The sequence below is a fragment of the Eptatretus burgeri genome, chromosome 9, assembly GCF_056783735.1.
Source record: "Eptatretus burgeri isolate ZD-2024b chromosome 9, Ebu_testis_v1, whole genome shotgun sequence".
Lineage (NCBI taxonomy): Eukaryota > Metazoa > Chordata > Myxini > Myxiniformes > Myxinidae > Eptatretus > Eptatretus burgeri.
Window position 1 is genome coordinate 37,256,093 of NC_140969.1, and position 15,477 is coordinate 37,271,569.

Consider the following 15,477-nt stretch of genomic DNA (forward strand, 5'->3'; position numbering starts at 1 on the left):
ATGGGGAATTTCAGTTTAAAGTGTCTTGAAAGTGGGTTTTCTTTGGGTCCACGAATGGATTAATTCACTCCATTATTTCTTATTGGGAAAATATTTTTGGAATCCGAACTTTTTGCAATCCGAACAGCCTCCTGGAACGAATTCAATTGGGATTCTGGGGGCACCACTGTATAGGCAAACACCTATACTCAGATCTCTAGCGGTAGTGCACGGTGGACACACGGTCGATGCAGACTGCCACGGAGGCCGTACGTAGGTGCACGGTGGGCATAGGGGAACCGTGCGTCGACCCTGCGTTGCCCGCAGGTGGTCACACAGAACGCAAGGCCACCGTACGGCGACCGTGGAAATAGTGCAGCCGCCGTAATTTTTGGGGGGTTGGGAAAATTCATTTGTCATTGAGAAGAGCTTACGGCAGCCGCACGAATAACACAAGCCCACCGTACGCCATACGTACGGTCGACGTGGAACACAACTACGTCATAGCTTGGCTTGTCGAATTGCTACGGTAAACGTAGAAATGAAAAAAGTTATAACTCCACGCTATAATTCCACTGCGACCCCCTACGGCCTGTAAAATATAGCCATACGGCGTAGGGCCTCCCTGAGGCCACCTCAGTTTCTCTGTGGCCACCGCACGTTTCTGTCAATTCAGAGGGCGTATGGCCGCCGTATCCTCACCGTAGAGCAAATGTGACCTAGGCCTAAGCACTCAAGCAAGCACTCCAATTAAATGGTTGACTTGGACTGCTGACTTGGCAAGTGATAGCTTTGTCCAAATTTCCAAACTCTGTGCGAATTAGACAAATGAAGATTATCGAGGAGTCGGAACTGCTGTTAAGTTCAATTCTGGCATTTAAATTTTGTAATTTGGCTTAGTTTAAGAGATTCTCGGAGTTATGGCATGTGTGCAAATGAAATAAAACCACGAATGCTGGCGTCTCCGGTCATATAAGCCTTGCAATGTCCCCAGCGATTTGTAGCAATGATGAACAGGCATTCGATGAGTGATGAAAGTGAAAAAAATACTTTATCGTTGAGAAATAGTCGTGGCCTGTTCCACGACACTGCATGGTTGAGAAGCCCAAAAAACATGGCAGTTTCAGACCCCGTGAAGTAACCCAGGATACGCCAAAAGACCCCAGAGAGTGATGTGGCTGAGGATATGCCTGATAAAGGGTATAATTAAATAAAGCCATCAATTATCTTCAAAAAGAAATGTTTTAAATTAACCAAAACACCCAATATTCACAAATGCACTTCCTTGCAGTTCCCTTAGTATGCATACAAAGTTTCAGGCTGCTCGGTTTCATGTATGTATATATATATATATATATATATATATATATATATATATATATATATATATATATATATATATATATATATATATATATATATATATATATATATATACCAGGTGGCCCAGAACTAATCGGGCAGTCAGAGAATCCACACATAAGCAGAAAAGGTCCTCCATGGTTCAAATGTTCCACTTTTGGAGATTCTGCAATTTAAAATAATTATCAATGAATAATATCAAGCAAAAATCAATTCATAATCATTATAAATTATAAAATAATATGAAATTGTCGTGATTATTGTTCCAGCAACTGCCTTATTACCTCTGGACCTACCAGAATACATACATACAAGCAAATACAACCTGTCGCTTCGCTGATAGGTCAATAAAGTGAGGGGTGGGGAGGAGGGAGATGGAGAGAGAGAGAGAGACAGAGAGAGAGAGAGAGAGAGAGAGAGAGAGAGAGAGAGAGAGAGAGAGAGAGAGAGGATTGACAGAGAAAAACAGAGAGAGACAGAGAGAGAGACAGAGACACACACACACAAAGACCTGGTAAGTCTCTTTGTCACCTCCTGAAACCCACCCACATGTGGAGATAGCAGGCAACAACATCAACTTGCACGTACACACACTTCTGTTATGGTAATACAGTTTATATACGTACACACACATAAAATACATAAAAACGACAAACATAAAGATTTAGCTTTAAACAGAGATCTTTGATAAAGGAATTCAAGTGGGAAATTAGCAAAATTCAATTGAAAGATATATCAAGGCCCAGAACACAAAATGTCGATCTCTGCTCTCTGCCTTCACCTCCAGATCATGGCAAACACGTGGCCGGATGGACCTTATTGTTTTTTTTAATATGTATCGATGTTGAAGTGAAGGGTGGATTATATTAGGAGATCGCACAAAAGGTTAAACAAAGCGATATCTTGTAAGAATAAAATTGTACCTCCCAAGACACCGACCGCACGGCACCGCAGGGCCCAACACAGGCGGAAACGTGCATTTGTTTAATCGATGTTCCCTTGAAAGCACGGATACATTTTCCAAAACGAACAACCAAGCAGCTTGGAGAGCGCTCGCCAAGTGTCTTAAGCACTCAAGCAAGCATTCCACCAAAACAGTCGTGAAGAACCGGCAAGTTTGGCATGTAATAAGCAACATATTTAACATACACCTCCTGGAAATGCCCAAAATGTCAAGCCACGAACGCTGACGTCTCTGGATGTTGATAAGCATTGCACTGTACCCAACGATTCGTAGCTATGATGAGCAGGCATTCGATAATATGGGTGAAGAAAGTGAAAACAACAACTTTATCGTTAATAAATCGTTGCGGCCTGTTCCAAGTCAAGGCATGGTTGAGCAGGCCAAAAAAACATGGCGGCTTAAGACCCCAGCGAGGTTTCCCAAGACACGCCTTAAGATCCAGAGATCGAGGTGGCTGAGGATTGCCTGATGAAGGATATAATTATATAAGGCCGTTAATTATCTTCAAAAGGGATGTGTTAATTAACCCAAGCACCCAATTTTCACTCTTGCGCTTCATTGGAGTTTTCTTAGCATGCATGTAAAGTTTCAGGCTGCTCGGTTTTATAGTTTTGGAGTTATGGAGACACACACACTGACACACAGACACAATATATATATATATATATATATATATATATATATATATATATATATATATATATATATATATATATTGTATTCAATGTCTTCGAATATTACTGCTGCACCTCCTACTGTACTTCTTTAAAAACCAGAGTTAATGCTGTCTTCGTGTGGGTCAGATGTGAAGGAAGTTTGGCCCCAGTCTTTTCATTAACCAACTTTCATGACGCAGACATTCGACTCCAGCTGATTTGGGCAGAAAGTTGTAATTTCTTCAAAAGACAACTTGCCTACTCTTTGTGTAAGATACTGTGGGATCATAAACGTCTCCCAACTAATGCTTGGTGTCGAGAAACCCAGCTTAATGTCCATCCGAGAGATGGTGAATTTTGTGATGCAACACCCTGCCTGCAAAGCATCGGTCCAACAATTTATGGTCAGGCCGATAATGGAATGAAGACGAGACAGCACAAAGTTCACGGGTATTTTTTGGGTCACAGCTTGTCCAGTTTGAGGATTTATCCATATGTTGGTTGAATCTGCAGCTGCTGCTTCCACCTTATTAAAGTGAAGATGTCTGAATCAGATCCGTCATGTTTTCCTGTTTTATTTTCGTCCCTGTGTTGCTGTTTTTGTTTTTGTCCAATTGTCCTTATTAAATTGTACCTTGCTGTGCTGTATTTGTCGAATTAATTTCACTTGTTCAAAACCCACTTCTTGGATTGCTGTCGTGAAGTTTATGTGTCCCTTTTGTCACTGTGTTCCTCGTTTTGCTTCCCTCCCCCCCCCCCAAATTAATTTTTTTGTACTTTCTACCTCCTCAACATTACCCTATTTCCCATCCTCGCTTGAGAAGACCAGTTTACAGAGGTGGTCTGCTCACAACAACGAAATCCCCTTCACTTCCTTTAACAGTGTCACAACCCCCCACCACCCACACCACCACAAAATCTCTTACAAGCCCACATCCTTCAAACCCGACACCTTCTATGTGTCCGCATCTTCAGCATTGGTGGCAGCTTGTTAAGAATGCTCCTCCTCCATCCCTTCCCTTTCTTCGAATGGCACCACAGCTGACTCGACTCATGAGAAGGCCGAATGCACCAATTTTATTTGAATGCTTACAAATCTTGTCTCCACAACTTGTCACTCCCTATGCCCATTTCCTAGACTACCCAATCATGCCCAACTGCTCCTGGATTCTACATCATTTCCATCTGAGAAGGTGAAGTAGTTTCTGGCAACCCTCGACTATGATTCTGCTGTTGGACCGGATGGCATCAGCTCACGTGCCTTTCAAACAGCCTGCTCTGCTGCTCTTGCACATCCTCTTTCTGCGCTTTTCACCCCATATTTTGCCTTAGGTCATCTTCCATCTGCTTGTAAATCAGCCAATATCACCACATTACATAAATAGAATGGCACTCGGTAGAGCGCATACCTCCGCCACGTAATGCCTGATCTACGAGAACATATCGGGCCCAATACATTTTTCAAATACTATGCAATATAGTACAATATCGTTTTTGCCCCATATCTCAATGGTGAAGAATCACTTTAAAAAATAAATAATTGTCGTATCCAGATCCGGATTCGGATCTTCACCAAAATCCAATCAATTCTTCTGTGTTACACACCCAACGTGTCCACCAAGTTTCATCCAAATCCATCTACACATTTTTGAGATATCATGCTATGTATCGTTTTTGGCCCTATCTCTCAATGGTGAAGAATCACTTTAAATAATTCTAGTAGTCGGATCCGGATCTGGATCTTCACCAAAATCGAATCAGTTCGTCCTTGTCAAACACCGAACCTGTCCACAAAATTTCATCCGGATCTGTAGACAACTTTTTGAGATATCCTGTACACAAACAGATAGAAAAGGGTTAAAAACATAACCTCCTTCTCCTTCGTTGGCAGAGCTAAAAAGGTGCAAAAACCAAACCCTTAACTACAGACCGGTCAGCTTACTTCCAATCATCAGTAAGGTCACGGAATCCATCATCACAGATGACATGAAATTCTTCCTTTTCTTCAATGGCCTCACCTCAGATCATCAATTCAGATTCACACCAGGTAACTCTTCCTTGGAAATGCTGCACTTACTCTCCCAAAAATAGGACTGCTTGTCCTGAAGCTCACCTGGATCAGCAGCAACAGTCACTCAAACCCCTGCAGATCATCTCAGACTGAATTTTTTTAATGTCGTGAACAAACTTTGGTACATCACGGGTGATGAAGCTTGTGGTCAAGTTTTATTGAAATTGTTTGTACTCTTCGGAAAAGAGAGCAAATACCTATTTTGTGGGGTCAAACTCCCACCCCCACCCACGTGGACAACCTCAATGAGCGCAGATTTTGATGCAGTCAATAAACTTTAGTATATCATGGGTGATGAAGGTTGTGGTCAAGTTTCATCAAAATCGTGTGTGTAGTTTCTGAGAAAAGAGCAAATGCCTATTTTGAGGTGTCAATCACAAACCCCCCTGTGTAGTCCCCCTTAATGAGTGCAGATTTTGATGTGTTCAATAAACTTTGGTATATCATGGGTGATTAAGGTTGTGGTTAAGTTTCATCAAAATGGTATGTGTAGTTTCGGAGGAGACAGCAAATACCTATTGTGGGGTTCAAACCCCCCTATAGACCTCCTTAATGAGAGTAGATTTTGATGTGGTCAATATAATTTAATAAGGCATCAGATACAAAGCTTGTGGCCAAGTTTCATCAAAATTGTGTGTTTGGTTCAAGTGATAATGACTGAATTATTTACTGACTCACTGACTCATTGACTCACCTTCGGACACTGCTCGATTGCATAAGCTCACCTGACTAAAGTCCAGGTGAGCTAAAAATGGATAGAGGCCTTCATTGTCAGACATGGGATGAGGGACGTCTCTCGAGACATATCTCTTGCTTTCAATGCAGTCTGGCACCCTGCGTTTCTCTCTAAACTATCTGCCTGTGGCATTCAAGGTCAACCAACATGTGGCTCTAAAGCTAAACAGAATACTTTCATCTCCTCTTCCTGTTAAGGCTGAAGTGCTCCAAGGCAGTGTTCTGGGCGCAGTCCTATGCCTGATCAATGGAAAATCCTCTTTATCTCTTTGCTGATGACTCCACCCTCTGCTGTGACATCCCTTGTCCCTCCAATGGGCAAGCGGCAACCCCTTCCCTCTCTTCAGACCATGATGAAATCACAAGCAGGTCAAATACTTGGAATATGTCTTGGATCCTGACAAATCTTTCTCACAAACATCTCCATCTCCATCTCCATCTCCATCTCCATGTCCATCTCCATCTCCATCTCCATCTCTCTCGCTCTCTCGATTGTCTGACAAACCTTCCCATCCACTTTCTTAACAATCCTCTTGAGGAAGTTCAGTGACTCAAACTCCTGGGTCTCACTATCAACCACAATCTGTCTTGGGCAAACCACATTTCTCAGTTGGCCTCCAAAACCCGTTGCTGACTTGGCATCCTGCATCATACAAAGTCTTTTGTTGGCACAACTGAACTCCTATGCGCCGAAAGGCCTTCATCCTTCATCTGCAGCTTGATGGAGTACTGCTCTCTCCTCTGGGCTGCTACCTCTGCCTAACACCTTGCTCAGGTTGCTACAATGGAAAGCAAGGCCTTCAAGATTATTGTAATATTCAATGAAGCTGAGTCTGTGGGCCTATCACTTACCCATCGCAGACAGCTAAGTGGTCTCCCTGTCTTGTACCGCCTCCTTTCTGGTCTTGCAACCTCTGCTCTTTCTGTGCTTGGTTCTCCCCTTACCCTCCCCCCTTCCCCCTCCCCCTTTCCCAAAGTTTCTGCAGGACACACACACAGTCCAACATCAACCTCATTTTGGTGAAACTCCAAAAGTCCAGAATCACTGCTCAGCTCCACTCATTCGTTCCTCATTTTATTCCGCATGTGGAACCAACTTCCACATCCTCTTCAATCTCATTCTTCCCTCCAGGTCTTCGAGACAGCTCTTCCCCACCATCTAAGATCATTTTTTGTCTCTATTTTTGTCCGGCAACCATGCTGTTTGTGTTTTCCCCTCAGTCTACTGTTCCTTTTGTTCTACTTAGTATCTTGATCCATTCAGCGTTCTTGCTCTTCCACAGCCTTGACTCTGGATCAAAAAATAATGAAAGTACACAACCTCTGCACCATCCGCTCTGACATGTATTTAATGTCTTTAAGTAATTCATTTAGTCGTGCATATACTCAAGAAGTTGACAAGTTTTTGCTACTTGGTTAGGCCTCCCTGAAGTAAAGACCTAACTGCACAAATCCAAATGACCACTTGGGGTACATTTTTCTCTCGTCACCATGGTGATCTACTTGTTTCTCATTTCCATATTCTCCTTCCCAAGGATACAACCACATTACCAGCTCTCTTCGAGTATCCTACTGCTACACAGCAGGCCATACCATACTGAAAATATTGAGTGGTGTCGCAGTAGTTATCAATAAAACACCTGGAGGTTTTAATTAACAATAAAAACCAATAAACACCAATGTGATCTCATGCAGTCGCTGATGTCTCAAGCTTAAAATGTGGATAGTCGGTTATTCAGGTTCTTCCATTCTTTTGTTTTTCTCCCAACTTCTCCTATCCTTTCTTCTGCTTGTTTGCATCTCCTCTATAATCTGGATTTCAATTTTGTGAGTTGCAACTGGCATTGTTGTTGTGGTCAGTGTCCAGCTGCGATTTAAGTTTGGAGAGCCACTGAAAAAGTTTTCGAGACGAGATATTGACAACAGTTTAAAGAATGTCACACTTTATATTTTTTTCAATGTCCAAGTATGTACAATACGAGACTTTGGAAATAACGTAAGAATGCGAAACGAGGCCATTTGCGTTTGCACTGTGTGGGGAGTTTTCAGTGACTCGGTTCTGCTCATCGGGCACTTTTTAACCTGCCGTTGCTCGTGCAAAACCTATAATTCAAATCGTCTTTTAAACTTACTTTTTAGAATTTATATGAAAGAGTGGCAATTTCAAAATGATGAACCATAATTGCTCCTAAATGCAAATCACACTAATGGAAGTATCCGTGGATGAGAGGTGTTGGGTTCGTACCATCTGTTAATACAAGCGAGTGAGGGCATTGGATATAACACCCAAACACACACATGGATGGACGCTTCTCCTTTTACCAATAGATGCAAAAATTTAGTATAATTTTTCTCGTGGACCCAGAACCAACCAAAAAAATTAATATTTATGATGGCCCTCGCAGCCAACACAGCTCCCACTCCCACCTACCCCAATCCCCTCATAAACAAGATTCATAGTAAATATCATCATTTTAAACTTACCCTTCTGCATTGACAAGCCGCAGATATGACATTCCCTCACTGACAGGGATGATCATGGTGGTCAGGTAGAACAAGCCATCCACAGGCCTTGTACCGGTCCACGTCCTCAGACGTTTGCAGTATGGGGAGCTGCAAGCTATCAACGTTTTAAGCGAGTTCAGAAAGCTATTCAACTATTTTGTTTTTCAGTGGCGCAGCATTTTTCACGAGTATGTTTCCAAGTATCTTGGGTTTCTTTTAGAAGCATTGTGAGCAGTTTTAGGGAGCAATCCTTATCTCAGACACACAATATACTTTATGTTGCCCTGAACACCACCATTTCCTGGGGTTTCTGCACAGGCACCCAAACATTCTGAGTGGATTACCTCATTTCAAAAGTCCCATATTATTAGTAAGGAATTCTTTTCTTGCTGTTATTTAATTTTGGGAATTTAAAATACGAACTATGAAAATTTATATTAAGGTGAGTTAACTTTCACATGTGTAACACCACATGTGACCAACATCCAACAACGGCGATAATTTTACATCTGACTTTTCCTGTGATTCTCATGTAAATAGAGTATACATCGTAATTACAAAAATCCCAGATGTCGATTTGTCCGACAATCCCACATGTCAAGTTTTTCACACGTGATAATACCCACATGTGGATTTTTCACAAGATATTTGCTCTCGGTGCCTGGTTCAATACCTGCAAGTGGCAGAATGCACTACAAATTTCAAAGCATATGAAGCATCTCGATTACTCTCTGAAAAATCATACATTGGTTTTGCGATTTACTAGCATGTCCTTGTGTACATCCTCTTTGTACAGACGGGGGCAATAAATATCGGTTATTCGTTCATGTTTCGGCTTTTCCAGGTGATGCTGATCTACGTATTTGGACACTCAGATATTGGTGGATACTCAGGGCATTGAAATGATCATGCAAACGAGATACTCACATCATTCCAAGACATGCCAATCTATTTTTTTTTCTCAACAGTTATGTAAAATTAGTACGAAAATTAATTATAAATGTATCGTTTTATTTTTGTATTCACCTCGTTACACTTTCTTGGCATGTCTTGGACTACTGTGAGCAAATTGTGTGTATTGCGTTTTGAACACACAGATACGTACGACTGACCATACCTCGTGTAAAACATATCAATGCAAAACCTCAGACTATCACTGTTTCAACATTGGTTAACAGATGTTTTGATGCAACCAATATCTGCAACATATGCATATTTAGCTGTATTCATAGCAGCTTTGAGAATGCTGAAACACAGCCCTGACAAATGTGTAACTGCCACAGCGGTTGTTGCCTCGATGAGTTTTACCGAGATAAGCTTTCTCCTGCACTTTTCTTTTTCCTGCACAGCGTTCATACACAGACCACAAGTCCATTCACTTGGCATGCAATCAGCTTCCAAAACCTCCTTGCTTGTGCCGATTGATGCAAAAGGCATCCATTCCTTTTTTCACTTTAATTTCTTTCTCTTGAATTTGTTTCATTTATGTATGATGGATAATCCAATGTGTGTTGGATCATGTTGTAGGTTAATTTTAGAAACTATACATTTCCAGTACAGAGTTGTGTAACATAGGCATTTACTGATGTTAAATTTTGTGTACTTGTAGTTTTACAGATCTTTATTAGACACTACTTTTGTGGAACTTCTTTTGCAGACAGAATTTAACGTCATGGAAGAGTGAGATGACGGTTGACAGAAGAGTGGCATACTGACTGGGATGGTGGGGAGAGCTAACCAGTCCATGGTGAGATTGAACAACATTCCTTGTGGGAGATGCCGAATGATGTCGAGACCTTCGGATTCTCCGGTGTCCAGGAGAGTTGCAACTGTTGTCATGAAGAGCTGCAACTAAAGTGAACAAAGCTGGGAAGTTTTATTTGTGCCTTTAGTGATATGTTCTGCAACTCCTATTTATTGCTATTTATTGATCTCTGTCTAGTCTTTTTTTTTTTGCATCAATCAATGATCTCAGCTTATTTGAACAACTATCTGCATTGCTTTCGACAAGTGGCGCCCCCACTTCACCCTAACAATAGGCAAGGCGATCTGGAATAGATTGGAGACTGGCCAACCACCTGGAATGTAGCCTGGTATTGGCTCAGTGGTTAGGGTCCTGAGTTCAAGCCCTGTCAGCCACTGAATTAATACACCAAGGGGTTGACTCAGCCTGTCATCCTTCCGAGGTCGGCGAAATGAGTACCAGTTTTAGTGTGTGTACTGGTAGAGGGGCACTGTATTAGCGACACATTCGTGCTTCAAGAAATGATAGCTACCCCGGCAGCCACCACCACCTGGAGTGTGACTTTAAACTCAGGTGTGAAGAATGATCACTTAGTCTGTGGCATGACAGACAAAGTGTTAATTACGTTCATTTTTTTTTCAGCAATAAATTTAAACTCAAAACTGAACAGACACCTTGTTATTAATTAATTATGGCTATTACAGCCCAGGTCGAAAAACCAGTAAAGACCAGTAGCTTACTGGTCAACTGGTACCAGTTGAAAACCAGTAGCCAACTGGTACCAGTAAAGCCAGTTGGTTTCTTACTGGTTTTAATATGGAAATTGGAATAGAGTGATATATTACCAGTTGAAATACATGTATTTAACTAACTGGTATCAACTGGGACCAGTACATTGTAACTGGTATCAACTGGGAGACCAGTACATTGCAACTGGTATCAACTGGGACCAGTACATTGCAACTGGTATCAACTGGAACCAGTAAGACTTTAACTGGTACAAATATGAGCTACTGGTTTTTTCAACTGGGAAATTGGAATTCTGACTGAATTTAACTGGTACCAGTTGAAACCAATAGAGACCAGTTAAAGACCAATTAGAACCAATAGAGACCAGTTGAAAATGTGTACTGGTTTTAACTGGTTTTTCGACCTGGGAGGCCATCGACTCATTGATAAAGCGTCGCAATATTACTGAAAAAGCGTCACAAGTATCATATTCCAAATCTGTCCCTCCAAAAATACTACTTGGAAAACCCTCATGTTGCGTTCTGTGATTTAGATCTTGGTGAAAACTTCGATCCCAGCGATGACTTACAATAGGTTGATAATTAATATCTCATCCAAGCTGTCCTTTTCACCTAAACAGCTATTAAACAATTATTTGTCCAAGTTCACAAGATTTTATACCAATCTGTGGTCCACTTAACACAACCCTTGATTTTTCTTTATAATTCCATTTTTAAGGTTCAAGGAGGAGCTTGTACACAAAGACACAAGTGAGCATCAGTATAGTTTTTCCATGAATTATAAGAATTTTAGTAAACAATGAACAAGCACATATGGTATATGATTTCTGAAACTTGGTCCCCAACCTCATAAGCCAGAGGTCCAGAAGGGAACACAATAATAAGGCCAAATAAAATTAATATTATCTTATCGAATATTTTATTGCAGGACCTCTTAATTTATTCTCTCGAGCTTTAAAGCCACACAACATTTTTGGGTTTTATCGCGGTCTCTCAATGCCGATTGTTTTGTCAACGTAACTAAAGTCCCTGAACTTCAAATACGAGGTCAAGGCAGTCTCCACGGAAATATCTTGTGCGTTTGACGGAATGGAACCCAGCCCCACTCAGCACATTCTGTACCACCGGCATCCAGGTCAACTCTTCAAGATGCTTGCTGGCTCTTTTAAGCAGGTCCTGGTATTGGCATCTTGTCTTTCCCTCGTATCCAATCTTCCAATCCCCTCAAAAACATGGTATTATTTATGCCCACTTTCTTGGACTGAACCTGTCCTCAATTTACATAAAATACCTTTCTACCTTTTTGTCCTGACTTAGCACATTAATTAACTCGATTCTGAACATTAACTCTGTCCTTTTACTCGCAGCAAACAAGTTGCTGCTATTGTCATTCATCTCTGTAGGAGATCCGGTGTTGCTTGCTCCTTGATTTCACAATCAGTCACAAGCTGTCTTTTGTTAGCATACTTTATACTGAGTTACAAAGGCACACGTCATCCAATAATAGAATGAGCTAAGTTGTTTATTGGCACCCCTCAAGTCATTATGGCATCATTACAAAAGAATACAAGACAATTGTTTGAAGTTCTGTACTTCGAGCCGAGTATCCTGCATCTTACTTTGCACTACTGGACACAGTTGGGTCTAATGCCTTGATCATCGGATTCTCCAACAGCTCGGCTCAGACAGGGAGATTACTGATGCTTACCATAGAGAGCTGAGTGAACTGTCAATCCTGTATTGTTTCACACCTATTGTTCTTTGTAATATCTGTCACTTTCAGACTTCACAAATCACAAACATGCTCATCAACTAATTTCTTGTCTCCATCCTGAACTATCCCTTTATCTTCACTTCATCATCTCTTCTTTCCCCAATCTGTGAAACCCACGCTTGACCTCAAATTACTATTTCAGGCATGTTCGTCCATTCTCTCCGGCTCATTCCGTATCATATTATTGTTTTAATAATAACCTTCCAACTTTTCCGGTTTTTTTCTCTTGTAAAGGCTCAAACAGCACAACGTTGTTGTTGTCCTTGTTCATCGGCAGCACGTAGTTGCAGGTTAGCATCGGTTCTCGCAGGGTTGCAGCAGTGCCGCCGATGCAGTGCCCCCTGTAGGTTATGGCAGGAATTTGGAACTTGGCTATGGTGCCGGCGATACCTCACCTACTCTTCGCTCAGGACACCGTGGGATATTGAATGTCCACCAAGTAATGCCAGCAGAGGGGACGCCCAGTTTAACGTTCATCCGAGGGGCGGCACACACATTGATGGGTCGCTCTGCAAGTGAAACACTAGGATGACAGTTTATAACCTGCCCGAGATTCAAACCCAGGCTAGACAGCTCAAAGGCGAGTATTCATTCCTCGAGGTGTATGCCATCCTGCCAGCCCATGGTACAAAGTTATAGCACAATAAATATGGGAACAAAATAACTTTAGGGGGTCATCATGGCTTCACTTTCAACTTGATGATAATTGCATGTTATACCCAGAGAGATCAAACGAAAAAAATAACTCGATCTGGCATCCAAGCAATTTTGCTCAATATTCCACTAATTAGCATCTCACAAATGTTTCAAGATGCTAAGGCAAATATAAAAGTTTAATGACAAAAGATGAAAGGATTACATAATTGACAGCACGGCAGTGGTGGAGACTTAGCCTGTTTTGGCATTCTCATCATGATGCTGGGATGCTAGGTTCAAATGCCATACACTTTGTTCATTCGTACATTGGCCACTAATGTCCCTGTGCATTCCATGGTAAGGTACATCGATGTCTTTTAATGTCTTTATCCTGCATGTGTTTCATGGATAATCTCTCTCATAAACCCTTGAAAGCTGTAAAAAAAAAAAAAACATTAAATAAATAAACAATTACAGCCTGATTTTGGACCAAGCAATTTGAATCCTGTGTTTTGACACAAGTGGCTGCAAGTGGTTTTGAAACAAGACACCAGTCCAAAATGTTAGTGCAATTTCAGTTTATTTACTGGAGAGAGAGAGAGAGAGAGAGAGAGAGAGAGAGAGAGAGAGAGAGAGAGAGAGAGAGAGAGAGAGAGAGAGAGAGAAAAGAGAGAGAGAAAGAGAAAGAGAAAGAGAAAGAGAAAGAGAAAGAGAAAGAGAAAGAGAAAGAGAAAGAGAAAGAAAGAGAAAGAGAAAGAGAAAGAGAAAGAGAAAGAGAAAGAGAAAGAGAAAGAGAAAGAGAAAGAGAAAGAGAAAGAGAAAGAGAAAGAGAAAGAGAAAGAGAAAGAGAAAGAGAAAGAGAAAGAGAAAGAGAAAGAGAAAGAGAAAGAGAAAGAGAAAGAGAGAGAGAGAGAGAGAGAGAGAGAGAGAGAGAGAGAGAGAGAGAGAGAGAGAGAGACTTGAAAGCGAGTTCCATAGTCAGTGGAGATACAATGAGAATTATATACCGTGTTGATTTGGTCGTACAAAAGGATGGATCCAGAGGGAGGTTGTATAATTTTGGAATCTTGTTGTGCACGCCTTGCCATTTGAAGCACGAGTGTTATATCATTCAGCTGTTTGTAATGCCACAACACATCCAAAATAGCACAACTAAATATGGAAAAGGGAAGTGGAAGCTCTGCAACTGAAGAATACATTTCCTGATGTGGCGTAGTTAAAAAGAAAGAGTTTGACGTTTAAGAAACGCAATTTAAATGGTTTTTTTGCATCACTTTTTTATTTTTGGTTGAAAAAAAGTTTTACATTTTGGAATGTTTCACAAACAAAGAGTAAAAAAAACTGTTTATGCATGATTAACAGCATGTTTTATGTGTGATGCCAAATGCTATATCATCAACTTACAAATAGTTGTTTGGTTTAAGAAAGTGAACAGTTTGTGGAACCCTCAAAAGGCAACAAACAAACAAATAAATAACTTGTTTTAAAGGATTTTGAAGAAGCTTAAACACACATCACATAAAAATGAAGAACAGCAACACACCTTCACATGAGCAAGGAGGCAACAATAGACGACTGATTGATGACCAAAGGTTGTGTGATTTGAACTCGAGGGTCAGAGCATCGTGAAACACCAAAATCAGAGTTAAGTACCCATTACGAAAGAAATATAATGTTCTCACAAACTGTGTGAAGCCAAAGGAGAAAAGTCATTTGGATTACCTGACGAGAGTTCTAATCATACCTTTGCTCACATTCAAAAAATGAAATGTTGATGCGACTGATTGGGGAGCCACTACCTTTAATATCCACCTGGCAACCATGCTATCCGAGCCAGCTGGGCGAGGTAAACTGCAGTGGGATGTGATTTGGCGAAGGTCCTCGATGCAATGTTGTGTTCGTGCAAATGGCATTGGTGGGATGTTTAGCATCCGCATGTGAAGGACTGTGCTCACTTTGAGATGCGACATCTGCCAGCTTTTTCGACCCCAAAAGGATTTAAGAGGCTCTACCCCCCCCCCCCCTCAAAAGGACTTAATCCTGCCATCTCACTTATTCATTCATGCCAAGCATTTGGTATCGCTTCTCAATGACCTCTCACCATACATGTAACATACAGGTTTGATTATTTGATGGTGTCTTTTCTGCAAATACCTTTTACATGATCGAAAATGTTCTTGCAATCTTTTTTTTTTTTTTGAAAACATTTTCGTTTGATCCGGTGATATTGCAGGCATTTTCTATTTCAACAATTTGATGCAGTGATGTTACAAAAAAAAAATAAAGCAGCATGCGTGTGGAA

The 15,477-nt window shown here is 41.1% G+C and overlaps 1 long non-coding RNA gene across 1 annotated transcript in view; it reads left to right on the plus strand.

The window, feature by feature from the left end:
• Positions 1-15,477, plus strand: part of LOC147019918 (uncharacterized) — a 40,329-nt gene extending 24,852 nt beyond the window's left edge. The window contains exon 2 of the long non-coding RNA XR_015061572.1: positions 9,930-15,477. This is a non-coding gene — a long non-coding RNA (uncharacterized LOC147019918). The remainder of the gene's footprint in view (positions 1-9,929) is intronic.